The sequence below is a fragment of the Hibiscus syriacus genome, unplaced genomic scaffold, assembly GCF_006381635.1.
Source record: "Hibiscus syriacus cultivar Baekdansim isolate YM2019G1 unplaced genomic scaffold, ASM638163v2 tig00117005_pilon, whole genome shotgun sequence".
Taxonomy (NCBI): Eukaryota; Viridiplantae; Streptophyta; class Magnoliopsida; order Malvales; family Malvaceae; genus Hibiscus; species Hibiscus syriacus.
This window is the reverse complement of record NW_024063519.1, coordinates 439,098-458,596: the sequence shown is the minus strand read 5'-3', so window position 1 is coordinate 458,596 and position 19,499 is coordinate 439,098. Positions and strand designations below refer to the sequence as shown.

At 34.2% G+C, this 19,499-nt stretch overlaps 1 protein-coding gene across 1 annotated transcript in view; it reads left to right on the top strand.

Annotated features, from left to right (window-relative positions):
* The window catches only part of LOC120195026 (peroxisomal (S)-2-hydroxy-acid oxidase-like), a 29,886-nt gene extending 10,636 nt beyond the window's left edge, over nt 1-19,250 (top strand). The window contains exon 9 of the mRNA XM_039197167.1: nt 19,192-19,250. The gene's annotated coding sequence lies outside the window, so the exon portion shown is untranslated. The remainder of the gene's footprint in view (nt 1-19,191) is intronic.
* The last annotated feature ends 249 nt before the right edge of the window (nt 19,251-19,499 follow it).

Genomic DNA, 19,499 nt, shown 5'->3' with positions numbered 1-19,499 from the left:
GATAGCTAACCGGCCGTTACTAGAGGTGGTCGGAATGCTTGATACCGAATTTTTGTGGCGGTTTGCAAGAGGGTAGAGCTTTGAAGCTCTCGTGCGAAGAAAATAGGGGGGAGAGAAGTGGAGAAGAAGAACGGGCGCATGGGAGTTTAGGTTAAGCAGGTGGTGTTTTGTTTGTTTTTAGGTTAAATATTAACTTAAGTTTTTTTAGTTAATTTGTACAAACTGACAGTGTTTAGTCGGGTTCAATGTAACTTATTTGTGGGTGAGTGGGTTTATTGCTTAGGAAGCTATGCATGTTTTAAGTTTAGTGCTTTCTAGTCCTTAATTCATATTTCCTGCATTTTTTAATTTCACCATTGTATTTTATGTGCATTATAACTTGGTCTGTAAATCAATGTTTGCATGTTTATAATTTGGTCTCTTTATTTTATGCATATTTGATTTTAGTCCTAACTGTTTATTTATTTAATTTATGTTGTTTAGACATTTGACTTTTAATTTTATGCATGTTTCTTTTTAGTCATACGCATATTTATGGTTTATTTCGATGTTAGTCCTTTAGAATGATATTTTGTTTTGTTTCAGTTCCATTATTCTTTTTAGTCTAATACTTATATTTTTATCTTAATTATTATTTTGTTTTTAGTCACCTAGTCATTTAGTTCGTTAGTCTATATTACTTCATAAATTAGTATTTAAGTTTTGTGTTAATATATATTAATTCGAATATATATATATATAATAATTTAAATTTACTTGATTTTGTTATAAGTATGAAAAGTAATTTCAATTGTATTAATGTTATTATATAGATTGGTTTATTTATTTATTTATGCTTTGTTATATATGTAAATATAGTATGTTGGTAAAATATTCTTTTTATTTATTTTAATATTTATATTACTTGTTTTATTTGGATTTTTTAATATTTTTATATGTGAACTTTATAAATAAATTAATATATTTGAAATAATTATAGTTCATTTCAGATGTTTTATTAATACATATTGTTTATTTATTAGTTATATTATTAAATATCTATTATTTTATTTGATATTTATATATATATATATATTTATGATTCAGTTTTTAAAATGTTTGTTATTTTATTTTAGTTATTTAATTTTCTATTTTTACTATTTCAATATTTTAAATATTTGTTTTTATTATTTTAATACTTAAGTTTTTGTTTGTGATATTTTGATATTTTAAATTTATACTTTTGTTATTTAATCAGTTTCTATTTTTACTATATTGGTATTTTAAGTTTATTAAGGTCAATTAAAAAAAAGATTTTCTTTAAATTACTAATTCGAAACAAATTAATTAAATTTGAATAAATGAATCATAATTTAACTTTGTATTCGATTTATAATTTCCACCATTTACGACAACGTGTAAGCGACACAGTACCAATTTTGGGCGATGTGGGGTGCTAATCCTTCCTCGCGCGTAACCGACTCCCGAACCCCTTTTAATCGAATCTTTGGTAAACGCATAGCAGCTTTTGTCTTAAAAATGATTTTTCTTAAAATTATTTTTTTAAAAAGACAATTTTAGGTATTCGACCTACCTAACCCAAAGGTCAATGGCGACTCTTTTCAACTTTACCCAAATCAATTCAAAACCGTCAATTTTCCAAAATTTAAAGTCGAAACTGTTTTCAAAACAATTAAACGATTTTCCCCGCCGAAAAATGGTTACGACAGCTTGGCGACACCGCTGGGGATATTTGTTTTCATAAAGTCAGGTTGTAAGTCGCTTACACATTGTCGTTTGGTGAAAATTATGAGTTAGAGTCTTTAGTTAAATTATGATCCTTTTATTGAAGTTTTTAATTGCTTCATTTTATTATTGTCTTACTAACATTTTTATCTTTGTTTTGAGATTTGTCCAAAGTTTTGTCGAATGGTGTCATTTTACTTTTGAGTCAAAGGGTTGAATGTTCCTCCTCACACACGTCACGAGCATTTGCATAACATAAGCTCTATACCTGAGCTCCGAACCTTTCTAAGTGGGGGCGAAAGCGACGCCTTCGTGAGAATTTATTCTCCGCAGAGACATAAGGTAATGTATCCTCTCGAATTAAACTCGATCCGTTTAAGCCTATAATGGGTGAGGATTGAGGGTTTGGCAGCCTAAGGGGGCACTAACATCAAGGACAATTCGAGTACCTTTTTTTGTTAGAAACGAAACCACTCATATAGTGAACCATAGAACGATCACCTTAGGTATAAATATATCGAACCTATGTCTGTCAGTAGGTACCCAAAATAGGTGTACACAAAGGAGGAGCGTTTCTAAACCTTTTCTTTTTGCTTTAAATATTGTTTAATAACAGTATGCGAACTAGATACCATGTGGTTAGGATTAATTTCTTGAAAAATCATTGTGGGTATATAACATGTTTGGGTAGATATCATGACGGGGTAGGTGTTATATTCATCTTTAAATGACATTTTTATTTGTATCGATTTTCTTACTTGTACTAATTCATTTTCATTTTTTGTGTTTTTTGTTATCTGCATTGCATCATTCAAGATTAAGGGTGTTGATCTTCAGTTAATCGTCAAATTAGAAAGCTTTCAATAATGGGTGAAAAGTATTTAAATCAAGTAGTTCAAAACTCTGAGGTACGACAGTGGGCTGAAGTATTACAAAGATTGGAAGGGGACAGTTTGCCAGCTGATTACGTGTCAGATTTAGCGGGTTATGCTTCCGTTTCTCTTAAAAGAAATGACATATAGGACTTACGAGACATTTGGGAAAAATGGGAGTCGAGTAAGAAGCGGCAGTTTTACCAGTGTTATGGGGATATTTCCTATATGCTATATGTTGATATAGATGATGAGTAGATCCGAGCCTTGATTCAATTTTGGAATCCAGGGTACAACTGTTTCACTTTCAATAAAGAAGACATGGTTCCTACCATCGAAGAATATATTGCCTTGTTGCGCTTAGAGAATGCTCAAGAGAATCAGATTTATTCCAAGTCCATCAAAACTCAACCCTTCAGAATCAAATTTGCCAAAATCGCAGGAGTGCGTGAGGAATGGGTGGTTGCTTGTACCAAACAAAAAGGTGAAAGTGAAGGCATTTCTTGGATTGCTATTAAAGGAATCATTCAAAGTCATCATGACGAGAAGGTGCGATTTGACCTCTTTGCACTGGGTATTTATGGCTTAGTCATTTTCCCGAAGGCCTTGGGATTTATTGAGGCTGCAGTTGTGGATTTATTCGAGCAATTACAAAAAAGGGTCAACCCTGCTCCTGTGATTTTAGCAGAGACTTTTTGATCCTTGAATGCTTGTCGAAGGCTTGGAGGTGGTCGATTTTCAGGATGAACGTAATTACTATATGTCTGGATCCGTAGCCACTTCTGGAAAATTAAAAAAATTTCATATCATCGGTTTAGTACCAGCTACTCGCCTTTAAGAGAATTTCTAGAGAAAGATTGGCCAAAAGGAGTCACTAAAGAAATGTGGATAAATGCCCTTAAGAATATGCAAGACAAGGATATCGTTTGGCGTGCCCCTTGGCAAATACAAAGTGAGTTCCTCTATAAGTGCGGTGACTATAATTGGGTGATGTTGCTCGGTTTATGGGAAGCAATTGGATACGCACCACTTTTGGTTATGAGGCAATATGGTGGCCATCAATTTATCCCAGTCACTGCTGGACTGCACTCATCTGAGTTTGTATTCTACGGAAACAATTACAAGAAAAACATCTTGGATGCAGTTAGAGGATGGAAGAAGACTTTCTGTACTAGAGCCGATGCAGCCAAGGTAATATTGACGCCAAATTATGAGGAATGAAGGTCTATAAGAAAGAATGAAAATATTCCTCTACCTGACCAAAGTAAGGATATAACTATGGAGGAACGAATTCAGATAGTCCCATCGGAGATAGAGATCTTAAGAGCAGAATTCGAAGCTGAGAAAGAAGGTTGGTCGAAAGAGCTGAAAGAGATTCGACAAGATAAATTCATGTTGAGTATTGATGTTGACTTTCATGCCGCACAATTTGCAATGCTAAGAAAGAGAAAAGAAAAAGTAGATTCGGAGTTGAAAAATCTGAAGAATGGTTACTACAAGCTGCAAAAATCTAGGATAACAGTTGGGTCAAGTAGAGCATCAACCCAGTTAACCAAAAAGTTAAATGTGGAGAAACATCAAAATAGAGATTTGAAAGAAAAAAACGATCGTCTACTCAAGAGCTTGGAGAAAGGGAAAAAAATAGAAGGGCTTGAGCTTGATAAGAGGGAGCGGATCATAAGATATAAGGCCGAGAGTCGAAAAGCTATGGAAGAACTAAAAAGGGAGAAAGATCGAGTCAAAGAGCTAGAAGCTGAGAAGACCATCACGTTCAGGGGATTTGAAACTGAAATAAATAATATGCTTGTTGAACTTGATATTAGAGGACAAAAAATTGAAGAATTCTATATTAAAAGAAAGAGGTGGGAACTAGAAAAGAAACACTTCAATACTAGGCTCGAAGCAAGACAAGAAACAATCAACAACTGGATAAAAAGGTGTGGAGACAAAAATATACAAATACAGAGTCTTAATCGAAGGATGTAGGAAACAAAAATGAGACTTGAAGAGGATTTGGCTCAATGTAGGGCTAAAATCACAGAATTCAGTGATTATATCCTACAACTCGAAGAATCCTTTTTCCGAGGAAGGGTTCTCCTGAGACCGAGTAACCTTCGGGAAAGTTATGAAGAGAATGCCTTACTGCGAAGTCGAATTCGAAGCCTGGAAAGTGCACTGCAGAGTTGTAAAGTACGAATCACTGAACTAGAAGGAAATATCCAATGAACTATTGAACAGTGGAAAACATCGAATGATTTCTATGAAGAACAGAGTGCAGATAGAAGTAACATGGTAGTCGAGGCTATAATACAGATGAGTGAAGTTGCCAGATACATTGGGGGAATTAGCTGTCGAAGCAAAGGTCATCGAGCATCACATCAATCCGGTTTTTGAGTTTGGGAAGAAGATGTATTGGTTAATTAAAAAAGTTGTCGAACTTAATCGGAGGGCTAGGCCGTATCTGTATAAGTGAAATATTGTGTAATAAAAACTTTGTGTTCCAATGGAAGTTGTTCTATGATAATTAACTTTTTGAGATCAATACCTTTTGCATACATTCATTCTGCATTGCATTTATTTTAAATATTTTGCATTAAGACATGTATTCATTCATTAAAACCCCAAAAATAATGTAAAATATAATTTTCAATCATTGTAGTTATTCTGGCATTCAACTCACACCCGTACGGTACTCGAAATACAACTAAGAAAATGGAAGCAAGAATGATCCAACTTGAACAAGAACAAAAACAAGCTCAAGAAGAAATGAGAGAGAGATTAAATAAGATGGAAGCAGAGATAACAAATTCGCAAATCGGTCTACTACAAAGGATGAAAAGAAATGTTTAAGAAACATGCTATAGGTAGAAGGATCGTAGATGACCAACTAACATCATCCGAGCAAGATCTATCGCATCCTCCAGGGTTTGGACCAGGAGCATCACATCCCCAGCACCCACCAGGGTTTACACCAGAATCTGGTCCTCCTCATGGTTTCACACCTATACACATCTCTGTTCACCCTTCGGTACCTCAAGAAGCATGACCTCATATATATGTCAGCAATGAGAATCAGCAGCACCACATGGGATCTGCATTCCCAAACAATTATCAGCCTGTTACTGAACGCTTAACTCCAGATCTAAATGAGTTATCCGAAAAGGAAAAAGCCAATGAACAAATAACTCAACAGTTGAAGAATTGGAAGAAATGGTAAAATCAGTAGAAATGATTGAACCGTTCTATGGGTCTGACGCTAGAGAGTTGAGCTTGGTCCCAGACTTGATCATCCCTATGAAATTCAAGGTTCCTGAATTCGAAAAATATAATGGAACCACTTGCCCTTCATCTCATATTACCATATTTTGCCGGAGGATGACTGGTCATGTGAATGATGAAAAATTGTTGATTCATTGTTTTCAAGACAGTTTAACAAGTTATGCCGCCAAGTGGTATAACCAATTAACTAGGGCTCACATCAAATCATGGAAAGACTTGGCAAAAGCATTCCTAGAACAGTACCGACATGTTATAGATATGGTTCCTGGTCGGTGGACTCTTCAGAATATGGAAAAAAGAAGCAATGAGACTTTCCAACAATATGCCCAAACGTGGCGTGATGTTGCTGCACAGGTCCAACCCATTTTACTCGAAAAAGAAGCTACTGTAATTTTTGTCAACACTTTGAAAGCTCCATACTTGTGGAATTTGCTTGGAAATGCCACCAAAAATTTTGCTGATTTGATTATCTCTGGTGAGCTCATCGAAAATGCTATAAAAAATGGCAAGATAGAAGTAGCTGAAGGGTCTAGCTCCAAAAAACCTGTATACCTGAAAAAGGAGAATGAAGTTGCAAGTGTATACCACAAGAATACTGCAAATAGTGTCACAATAACCCAATCAAGGGCGGAGAAGAATGACATGAACACCGTCAGAAATGATTTCAAGGGACCTCGTAAGGAGAGAGAAAAAGTATCATTCACACCACTACCCGTACCCTATTCAGAGATATACGCTTCATTATTAAAAGCAGATGTGGTACGCCCCTACCGTTTGACTCCTCTTCAACCACCGTACCCTCATTGGTATGACGCAAATGCACATTATGATTTCCACGATGGAATTGCTGGCCATTCTATTGAGAATTATTTTGCCTTCAAAAAGATAGTGCAAAATCTGATTAACACAGGAGGATTACAGTTTGACTCACCATATGTAAAAAAACACTCACTATCGAATCATGGAGGCAAATGGATAAATGCAATCCAAGAGGAGAATAGGAAGAAGGCAAAGAAAGACGTTCATGAAATTAAATCTCCCTTCAGTTGGGTATTCCAACAACTCTGTCAGGCTGGCATGATTCGACAAGATCCTAAGCCAAAGACCAATGAGTGTGGACACTATTGCAAATATCACCAAGAAGAATGACATGAAATTCAGCTTTGCCCTGAATTCAGGGGGTTATTACAAAGATTGATGGATAATAAGGAGGTAGAGTTCTTTGAGGAAGATAAGGAAAAAAGAGAAGAAGATGTCTTCACGATAGAAAATTCTGAGCCCGTTCACAGAACAAGTAAGCCAGTGGTCATTACTGTGAAACCATCAGCAATGAATTCTGGGTCGTCAACACCAAAAGTTGTAATCACAGCTCCTTCACCATTCCCATTTAAAGACACCCACAAGGTGCCTTGGAACTACACTGCCAATGTTTCATTGATAAGGGAATCAGGTTTGCTAGAGAAAATAAAGGTAGTTGAAGGTGAAGCACCAGGAGGCAACTTGATGACTGAAATAGTGAATGAAGTTGGTCACTTCACAAGAAGTGGGAGGTGCTATTCTCCCGAGATATCGAAAGAAGTAGACAAAGTGAAAGCAAAAGGAAAAGTTGTAGTGGTACCGTAGAATATATTCAACGATGAATCCCCACCAATGATCAATGAGCCGGTAACAGAAACACAAGCTCAAGAATTCTTGAAGTTTCTAAAACATAGTGAGTATAGTGTAGTTGAGCAGCTACACAAGCAACAAGCACGGATTTCGATTCTGGATTTGTTAATAAATTCAGAGGTACATCGGAATGCTTTACTGAGAGTGCTCAATCAAACGTTTGTGCCTGAGGATATACCAGTGAACAAGTTGGATCGAATTGTAGGGCACATAGCTACTGACAACTACATAGCTTTCACTGATGATGAAATTCCTGATGGAGGAATGGGATCGGTAAAAGCCCTCAATATCACAACTCACTATCATGGTCATGTCTTACTAAGTGTTTTGATTGACAATGGGTCTGCACTTAATGTTATACCTATGGCCACATTACGAAGGTTACCGGTGGACAACTCACATATGAGGGCCTACCAAAACATTGTCAGAGCCTTTGATGGAACTCAGCGGGATGTGCTTGGAAAGATAGAGGTACCACTGTTGATTGGACCAACTGTCTACAATATTGATTTTGTGGTGATGGACATCAACCCTTCATATAATTGTTTGCTTGGGAGGCCATGGATTCATTCTGCAGGGGCAGTCCCTTCGTCCTTACACCAAAAATTGAAATTAGTGTCAGATGGTTAGTTGATTAGTATTGGGGCAGAGGAAGAAATTATTGCTTCTGTGACGACTGACACCCCATATATTGAGACGAATGAGAATGCTCTAGAGTGTTCTTTCAGAGCCTTAGAATTTGTCAATGCTACTTTTGTTGCTGAAGGAAACAAGATTCCTCGCCCACGTTTATCTGATTGTACTAAGATGATTGTACGAGAGACTCTAGGAAAAGGAGCCAAGATAGGAAGGGGTCTTGGTAGATACCTGCAAGGGACTTTATATCCCAAATTTGTCATGATGAAGAGCGATCACTTTGGGATAGGATTTAAGCCTGATTTTCAGCAAAGAAAGAAAGAAACGAAAAAGAAAGGTGAAATAAGAATAGCTAGACTGAAAGGAGAGGACATTTCATGGGAGCATATGTCTTTTCCTCCTCTGATGAGCTTTCAAGTTTGGAGGAGTGTTTGATATAGAGCAACAGTTAACCAGAGAGCTTGACGAAGAAGAGCAGATGAAAGACAGAAACTTGTTCAATGAAGCTATGGAGGGTTTGGTCATTAACATGATAACTGGGGATGATAAAGCAGGAAGATATTTGGCTGGAATCCATCCTTGCTTCCCAGGGGAAACACTGAAAAATTGGACTGCAGAGGATCTCCCTATAGTTTTTAAGATTAATTTAGAGTAATACCCAGTACTAATCCTTATACTTTTGCCCGCAAGTATTAAGGAATTTTCATAAGGGCAGCTATGTTAACTCTACTTGCTTTCAATAAAAGACAGTCTTTTGTTTCTTAAATGACCATCATTATTTTACAGTTTCATTCTTTATTCTTTATTCTTTACATTCATTTGATAAATTTTGGTCTCCTTCCAAATATATATTCGATTCAATTTTTCCCTTTGCAGGTGTCACCATATCAATAGCATGAATGTTTCTGAATTTAATACTGAGATAAACTTTGAGCAGCCCATGTGTCTGGAAGAAATCAATGAGTGTCAGGATGAGGTAGAATGTGATGTTCCTAACGAACTATTAAGACTGGTAGAAAATGAGGACAAACAGATTTTACCTCACCAGGAAGAAACGGAGGTTATAAACTTGGGAACTAATTATGATAAGAGAGAAGTGAAAATCGGCAGCACACTTTCTGCTGAGATAAGGCAAGACTTGATAGATCTTCTTCTAGAATTCAAGGACATCTTTGCATGGTCTTACCAAGATATGCCAGGGCTGAGTACAGATATAGTAGTGCACAAGCTTCCGATAAAGCCTGAGTGTAAGCCAGTTCAGCAAAAACTCAGAAGAATGAAGCCAGAAATGCTGTTAAAAATTAAAGAGGAAGTGATAAAATAGATTGATGCAGGGTTTCTTCAAGCGGCAAAGTATCCAGAATGGGTTGCCAACATAGTCCCTATGCCAAAGAAAAATGGGAAAGTTCGCATGTGTGTGGATTACAGAGATCTTAATAAAGCAAGCCTAAAAGATAATTTTCTGTTGCCTCATATAGATACTTTAGTGGATAATACTATTGGTCATTCGTGGTTTTCTTTTATGGATGGCTTCTCGGGGTATAACCAAATAAAAATGAATATTGAAGACATGGAAAAAACCACATTCGTGACTATGTGGGGCATATTCTGCTATAAAGTGATATCATTTGGTTTGAAAAATGCTGGGGCAACTTACCAAAGAGCTACGGTGACTCTTTTCCATGACATGATGCACAAAGAAATTGAAGTGTATGTGGATGACATGATTGCCAAGTCCAGGACTGAAGGTGAACACATTCAAAACTTGAGGAAGCTTTTCCAAAGGTTGAGGAAATATCAATTGAAACTCAATCCAACTAAATGCATATTCGGGGTAATGTCAGGGAAACTCTTGGGTTTCATGGTTAGTAAAAAAGGAATTGAGATTGATCCAGATAAAGTAAAGTCCATTCAATATCTTCCACCGCCTCGTACATAGAAAGAAGTTCGAGGTTTCCTAGGAAGGTTAAATTATATATCTCGATTCATTTCACAATTAACTTAAAAATGTAACACAGTTTTCAAATTACTTTGAAAGAACAACCCTGAAATTTAGAATGACGAGTGCCAAAAGGCTTTGGAGATAATCAAGGGATATTTGTCTAATACTCCAATTCTGGTGTCACCAGTCCCTGGTAAACCATTGATCCTTTATTTAACGGTCTTTGAAAATTCGATGGGATGTGTATTGGGGAAGCATGACGAATCTGGAAAGAAAGAAAGAGCAATCTATTATCTAAGTAAAAAGTTCACCGATTGCGAAATCCGATACCCTCCAATTCAAAAGCTATGTTGTGCTTTGGTGTGGGCTACTCGAAGGCTCAGGCAATACATGTTATACCATACTACTTGGTTGATATCTAAACTTGATCCTTTGAAATATTTAATGGAATCACCAGCTTTAACTGGTAGATTGGCTAGATGACAGATGTTGTTTTTAGAATTTGACATTGTATATGTGAACCGAAAAGCAATCAAAGGGAGTGTCATAGCAGATTTCCTTGCAAGTCGTGTCTCAGATGATTATGAGTCCTTGAACTTTAATTTTCCAGACGAGGATCTGATGTGCATTACAACCAGGGGGAAACAATTTCAGATGATAAATCCTGGAGGTTGTATTTTAATGGGGCATCTAATGCTTTAGGACAAGGAATTGGAGCAGTACTGATTTCCCTGGAAAATGTGTATTATCCTTTTACAAGCAGATTGGAGTTCTTTTGCACCAACAATATGGTAGAGTATGAGGCTTGTGCTATGGGGTTAAGAGCAGCTGTAGAAAGAAAAATCAAAGTGCTCCAAGTATATGGAGACTCCTCACTAGTGGTGTATCAATTACGAGGAGAATGGGAGACAAATGATCCAAAGCTAGTGGAATACCGAAGATTGATCCTTGAATTGGTAAAAAAAATTGAAGATGTCACCTTCAATTATCTCCTTTGAGAAGATAATCAAATGACAGATACTTTGGCGACACTTGCTGTAATGTTCCAAGTAAATAGAAGAGCTGACATGATGCCAATTAAAATGAAAATGTATAAAACCCCGGCACACTGTTATAATAACGAAGAAGAGGAAGATGGTCATCCATGGTATTATGACATTTTGCAATACATCAAGCATCAAACTTACCCACAAGGTGCGTCTGAGATCGATACAAAGACAATAAGAAGAATGGCTGCCGGATATGTATTAGATGGGGAAGTTCTGTACAAAAAAGGTAGTGATCAAGTTTTGATGAGATGTTTGGATGCCCGAGAAGCAAAAAGTATACTTGAAGAAGTACATGAAGGGATATGTGGAACACATGCAAATGGGCTTTCTATGGCCAGAAAGATCATGAGATATGGATACTATTGGGCCACTATGCATTCAGATTATGTTGATTATGCACGAAAATGTCACAAATGTCAAATCTATGGAGATAAGATCCATACATCTCCGTCACCTTTGCACGTGATGACTGCACCATGGCCGTTTTCTATGTGGGGCATGGATTTCATTGGGGCAATTAAACCAAAGGCTTCAAATGGACATCGTTTCATATTTGTGGCAATTGATTACTTTACTAAGTGGGTTGAGGCTGCCTCATATGTAAATATCACGAGATCTATAGTTTGCAAATTCATAAAGAAAGAGATAATTTGTCGGTATGGATTGCCAGAAAGAATTGTCACAGATAATGCCACTAATTTGAATAACAAGATGATGGTATAACTTTGTACTCAGTTCAAGATAAAACATTCTAATTCAGTGACCTACCGTCTAATGATGAATGGAGCAGTGGAAGCAGCAAATAAAAATATTAAAAGGATTATCACAAAGACCACTGATACTTACAGAGATTGGCATGATAAATTACCTTTTGCCTTGTATGCATATCGAACTATAGTGCGAACTTCGACAGGGGCGACACCTTTCTCTTTAGTATATGGGATGGAGGCAGTCTTGCCAGTGGAATTAGAAATCCCATCACTTCGAATTTTGAAAGAGGTGAAATTGGATGAAGCTGAATGGGTTCAGGCTCGGTTTGACCAATTGAATCTCATTGAAGAAAAGAGATTAAAAGCTATTTGCCATGGTCAGATGTATCAGAAACGGATGATGAGAGCTCATGATAAGAAAGTTCATCCAAGAGAATTTCGAGAGGGTGATCTAGTGCTAAAAAAGATCCTGCCAATTCATAAAGATTTCCGAGGGAAATGGATGCCTAATTGGGAAGGTCCATATGTTGTCAATAAGGCCTTCTCTGGGGGAGCGTTGATCTTGGCAGAGATGGATGGAGAAAAATTGAGAAATCCAGTAAACTCAGACTCTGTCAAGAAGTACTATGCTTGAAGAAAAAAAAAAGAAACAAATAAAAAGAAAAAAATGAAAAAAGAAATAAAAAAATGAAAAGAGAAAAATGAGGGTTTGAGATGAAAATCCGCAAAGGACATCTTGAAACCAAAGGAAGACTTTGAGTTGAAAACCTGAAAAGGCGGCTCAAAAGCATTTTGAGATTAGGCATCAGACAACTAAATCTTCTTGAGGGTTTGATATTTTGAGAGAAGCTTCACATCTATAGACATTTTGGCAATTCTCGAAGTCTTCCAAACAGAAGCTCAACTCAACAGTTATATCAAGTGGATTGATTCAGGAACATTCGTGCTAATGATCCATAAGGACATTTGACTTATGGTTTTAAATTTCCATTATTCATGTGATTGTCATAACTTTGTAAATTCAATTTCTTGTCAGTAAATTTGAAGTTTGTTATTTCAAGTCCCAATTTTATTCATTCTTCTTATAAGTAGATTGATATGGCATTAAAAAATAAAAGATTTTTGGTATTACTTTGAATTAATACTTCTATATCAGAGATTCTAACCCTAATGATCGAAAAGATTAGGGTATGACATGGCCAAAGAAAATGCATGTGAGTTGAGAAAAGAAAGCACATTGAAAACACTGATATTTTGATACGCTGATAAATATGAGCAGTTAAAAAGGAAATATAAAAGGATTTGCATGGGAACAAGAGAAATGAGAATTTGCATAAAATAGCCCGAGCAAAAGGTGGAGTGCAAACGAAAGGACAAATGACGCATTTAAAATGAAGATTTACAGGACCACAAAGTTCATAATATTAAAATGACATCATGCATACATTAGTAAGCATCTATGAATAGGAGCATGCTCATTCATTCATATTCATTGAAATGCTTTGAATGTTTTGACAGAAATTCAGAGAGAGTCAATAACTATTAATATTCATCGCAGAAGGAGGTGAACCAGCATTTCCAATGGAGAGTTCATAATGAGAAGAACTCATCCGAAAGAGGTAGAAGAAGTTCATAATGAGAAGAGCCTATTCGACCTATCACTAGATTTACAGCATTTCGAATTAGTGACACCTCGCTTGAGGAATTGAAATTTTCAGAAGAGTTCATAATGAGAAGAACTCGTCCTAAAGGAGAAAGTTCATAATGAGAAGAACTTGTTCCTTTCAAGTCCATCACAGAAAGAGATGGATCAACATTTCCAATGGAAAGTTCATAATAAGAAGAACTCATCCAATGAGAGAGAATAAGTTCATAATGAGAAGAACTTGTCAAACTTTGCATCAACATTTTCAATGGAGAGCTCATAATGAGAAGAACTCATCCAATGAGGAAGAAGAAGTTCATAATGAGAAGAGCTTGTTCGACCTATCACTCGATTCACGACATTTCGAATCAGTGACGCCTCGTTAGAAGGATTGACATTTCCAAAAGAGTTCATAATGAGAAGAACTCGTCTTAAAGGAGAAAGTTCATAATGAAAAGAACTTGTTCCTTTTAAGTCCACCACAGAAATAGGTGACTCAACATTTTTAGTTGAGAGTTCATAATGAGAAGAACTCATCCAACGAGGAAGAAGAAGTTCATAATGAGAAGAACATGTTCAACCTTGCATCAGTTTTTCCAGGGAAGAGTTCATAATAAGAAGAACTCATCTAAAGAGGAAGAAGAAGTTCATAATGAGAAGAACTTGTTCAATCCAATGCTTTACAACGAAGGATATCCAAATCAAACGCTAAACAAAAAAGATGACCGAACAAAAACTGGTTGTCTTTTTCATCTTTGCCCTATTCTTGTCAACACAAGAATATGCAAAGAGGGGCAACTGTAGACACCCGTTTTTATCCGGGTCAAAAAAATATTATTAAATTATTATTATTATTATTATTATTATTAATACAAATTTATGTTTTTTGTAGGCTACATTACAGACAATACAAGCCCAAGTGGAGATAGAACCAGCAGTTTACCACTACAATATCAACCCAAACCCAATTAGGATTTTACCCTAATTATAGCTGCCAGCGCCACCTTGCCTTAGCCATTGGATCTGAACCCATCCAACGGTCCAGATCGCTAAAAGGATAGGTTTTTAAAATCCTAAATATCTTCAACAGCCGTCAACTCCTGAGCCATTGTTGAACACGTCCGAATCATCACCATCACTCATGTCGGCCACCGAACAGCAAAAACAAACAAACAATATCAGCAAAGTCAAGAGCGTATCATCTAAATCATGCCTAACCTGTCAATATTTCACCAAATAACAAAGAAAAATGAAGAAGATGACAAGGGGATTCGGTGAATACAATGGAGATAAGAACGAAGGGAATTTCAATGATAAAAGGGGGTTCATTAGCAACCATTAAAAAAAAGGATTCAAAAAACAAACAGAGAGTATTCGAAAGGGGGCTCTGGAATGAAACAAAAAAAGAAAAGAAGAAGAGAGAGCATCAATCATTAGCAAGCAAAAAAGCCAAAGGAAAAAACACGAAAGGAAAACATAGTTCTTGTAATCGGGGTATTCTAAAAACCCACAAAAACAGTTTGTATTCAGGGTCATTTCTCCATCTTTCGAAAAGCAATACACAGAATCAAAAGGGTATCTATTTTTTTAGTTTTCATTCTCTTCTGTTTTCATAATTTTATTGTGTGCGTATGTTTTGAATCGAAACCAAATTAAAGGCGTAATATAGATAGTATAAACATTTACCTTAGTTGTCTTGATTTGCTCCATAACCGTTCAAATTTACACTAAAAAAAGCTGTGTTAATTAGAAATAATTTCATTATAAAATAAGAAGAGGGGTCTTGATAGCTAACCGGCCGTTGCTAGAGGTGGTCGGAATGCTTGATACCGAATTTTTGTGGCGGTTTGCAAGAGGGTAGAGCTTTGAAGCTCTCGTGCGAAGAAAATAGGGGGGAGAGAAGTGGAGAAGAAGAACGGCGTATGGGAGTTTAGGTTAAGCAGGTGGTGTTTTGTTTGTTTTTAGGTTAAATATTAACTTAAGTTTTTTAGTTAATTTGTACAAACTGACAGTGTTTAGTCGGGTTCAATGTAACTTATTTGTGGGTGAGTGGGTTTATTGCTTAGGAAGCTATGCATGTTTTAAGTTTAGTGCTTTCTAGTCCTTAATTCATATTTCCTGCATTTTTTAATTTCACCATTATATTTTATGTGCATTATAACTTGGTCTGTAAATCAATGTTTGCATGTTTATAATTTGGTCTCTTTATTTTATGCATATTTGATTTTAGTCCTAACTGTTTATTTATTTAATTTATGTTGTTTAGACATTTGACTTTTAATTTTATGCATGTTTCTTTTTAGTCATACGCATATTTATGGTTTATTTCGATGTTAGTCCTTTAGAATGATATTTTGTTTTGTTTCAGTTCCATTATTCTTTTTAGTCTAATACTTATATTTTTATCTTAATTATTATTTTGTTTTTAGTCACCAAGTCATTTAGTTCGTTAGTCTATATTACTTCATAAATTAGTATTTAAGTTTTGTGTTAATATATATATTAATTCGAATATATATATATATATAATTAATTTAAATTTACTTGATTTTGTTATAAGTATGAAAAGTAATTTCAATTGTATTAATGTTATTGTATAGATTGGTTTATTTATTTATTTATGCTTTGTTATATATGTAAATATAGTATGTTGGTAAAATATTCTTTTTTATTTATTTTAATATTTATATTACTTGTTTTATTTGGATTTTTTAATATTTTTATATGTGAACTTTATACATAATATTAATATATTTGAAATAATTATAGTTCATTTCAAATGTTTTATTAATACATATTGTTTATTTATTAGTTATATATTATTAAATATCTATTATTATTTTATTTGATATATATATATATATATATATATATATATATATATTTATGATTCAGTTTTTAAAATGTTTGTTATTTTATTTTAGTTATTTAATTTTCTATTTTTACTATTTCAATCTTTTAAATATTTGTTTTTATTATTTTAATACTTAAGTTTTTGTTTGTGATATTTTGATAATTTAAATTTATACTTTTGTTATTTAATCAGTTTCTATTTTTACTATATTGGTATTTTAAGTTTATTAAGGTCAATTAAAAAAAAGATTTTCTTTAAATTACTAATTCGAAACAAATTAATTAAATTTGAATAAATGAATCATAATTTAACTTTGTATTCGATTTATAATTTCCACCATTTACGACAACGTGTAAGCGACACAGTACCAATTTTGGGCGCTGTGGGGTGCTAATCCTTCCTCACGCGTAACCGACTCCCGAACCCGTTTTAATCGAATCTTTGGTAAACGCAGGCCAGCTTTTGTCTTAAAAATGATTTTTCTTAAAATTGTTTTTTTAAAAGACGATTTTAGGTATTCGACCTACCTAATCCAAAGGTCAATGGCGACTCTTTTCAACTTTACCCAAATCAATTCAAAACCGTCAATTTTCCAAAATTTAAAGTCGAAACTGTTTTCAAAACAATTAAACGATTGTCCTCTCAGAAAAACGGTTATGACAGTCGCTATAGATCTTTACTTTTTACGACGTTCTTATTTCACAAACGTCGCTAACATTTGCGGCGCTGGTATTGCCAGCACTTCTTGCGGCGTTTTTACTATCACAACGAGTGCTTTTAGCGGCGCTTAAAAATGCCGGACTAAAAAACGCCGCTAAAACTCTATTTTGCTATATTGAGAGACTTCGACAAGGGTCTGAAAATTTTCAAATCTACAATATAGTTCTTCAAAACACAAGCTACATAGATCTCAACATATTATCGCAAGATCATTCCCACTGAAATAGAAAAAAAATCTCTTTTAATGTAAAACGAAAAACATTTTCAATTCCAGAATAAATGCAGAAAAGGGTCAATCATGATAGATCCTATTATATATTGTATTGAGATGTTCAGATCTAACATAGTTAGATTAAACATAAGATAAAAAATGGGAGATAAAAGAAATTGAAAGCGAAAAGACTCGAAAAGGCTTTTCTTAGTTGCTCACAGTCTTCAGACACTGAAGGAATCTTATAAACCCAACAAAAAAACTTTTACCTGGCACCGCAGTCAAACGGGGAGATGAACGGAAGATTAAGATTTGATAGCACATATTATAGCTTGATAGTTTAGGGTTTGAGGAAAAAGGAGGAAAGAAAGCATAAAAGAATCGGCTGGAAAAGGGTTTTTGTTTACAAGTAAGATTGTACTTTCTATATACAATCCACATCGAGTAATTTCGTATAATATTTTTTTAAATATTATTATAATAATTTTTACTTCAATTCATGTCATTTTTGTTATTAATCCATAATTTAATAATATTTTTCTTTAATTATTATAGCATTTCGTATAAATTCCAACAATTGCGACGTTTATTTAAAAAACACCACTATAGGTAAACACTATTGCGGTGTTTGTATAAAAATGCAGCTAAAGTTATAATCTGTTGTGGTGTTTATTGAAAAAACACCACTATAGGTTAACCCTATTGCGACATTTGTATAAAAACGCCGCTAAAGTTCTAATTTATTGCGGCGTTTATTGAAAAACGCCACTATAGGTGAACCCTATTACGTCATTTGTATAAAAACCCCACTAAAGTACTAATCTGTTACGACGTTTATTGAAAAAAAACGCCACTATAGATGGACCTATTACGGCGTTTGTATAAAAATGCCGCTAAAGTAAGTCTTTGATGCGGTGTTTATCGAAAAACACCACTACAGATGAACCCTATTGCGGCGTTTGTAAAGAAACGCCGCTAAAGTTGCCATTTTGTGGCATTTGGAATGTAAATGTTGTTATATGTTTAAAGTTAGTGGCGTTTACTCTCAAAACGCCGCTAAAGAACATTTCTGTTGTACTATTTATTTGGAGGGAAGTTGAAAAATTACCTCTAATATATCTAAACATAATTATTAAAAATTAGAAAGATAAAGAAAATTTAGATAAATTAAAAATAATTTAATTAATTTAAAATAGTTATTAAAAATAAAGAATATTCAATTTAAATAATTATTAAAAATAATTTAAATAAATATATTTATTTCTATGTATTTTAAAAAAATGTCTGTTAACATATATTAAATAATTTTTTAATATATTTTAAAGAATTGTTTTAGAATGAATATTAAAGAATTTTTTTATTATTAAAAAAGTTGCAATTCCTAAAAGAAATAATTGGTTCACGTGTAAAGCTTCTCCAAACAAAATAAGCAAGCTAACTTCAAATATGACAATAATTAAATTGTCACTTTTGTGACAATAATAAGATGTCACTTTTAGTGTCTTATAAAATATGACAAATTAAATTGTCACGAATAAAATTTATTAGTGACAAATGTGCAACACCACTAATTAAAATTGAATCGTCATTATAATAAATCGTCATTAATACATGTTTTTTATTGGAGATAATTTTACAACGTCATTATTTTATCTAAATGTCATTAAAAGGTTTCCCATCTAAAAATTTGGTAGGAAGATTTTGACGCCAAATAAATAGTGACAAAAATCAATGACTAATTTTAAAATTATAATAAAAGATATACCATTAATCAATAAATATGACAAATATAAAAAAGATCGTATTATAATATGTTTTGTGATATATATAACGTCATATAGAAATTTTATCATAAATTGATAAATTTGTTGTAGTGATGATGGCTGCTGGTTTCTGTGAAATTGCGCTACAAATGCAAATGGGCAAAAGATCTAAGAGCCTATGTTTCCATTAAAATAAACGTAATTATCACCTCCAACTTAGTGCTTCATATAAGTGCTCAGAAATTAGGTAGCGTATTGACAATAAAAGGCATTCACTTTATGAAATGCTTGCTCCTTTTCTTCGACCAAACTATTCTATCAAACTGGCTCAGCTCAAGCATCGAACTTTTTAGAAAAAATAGTCAATTAACAAAAAAATATCAAACGTATTTGTTGGCGTCATCTATTTTATATTTTTATCTAAT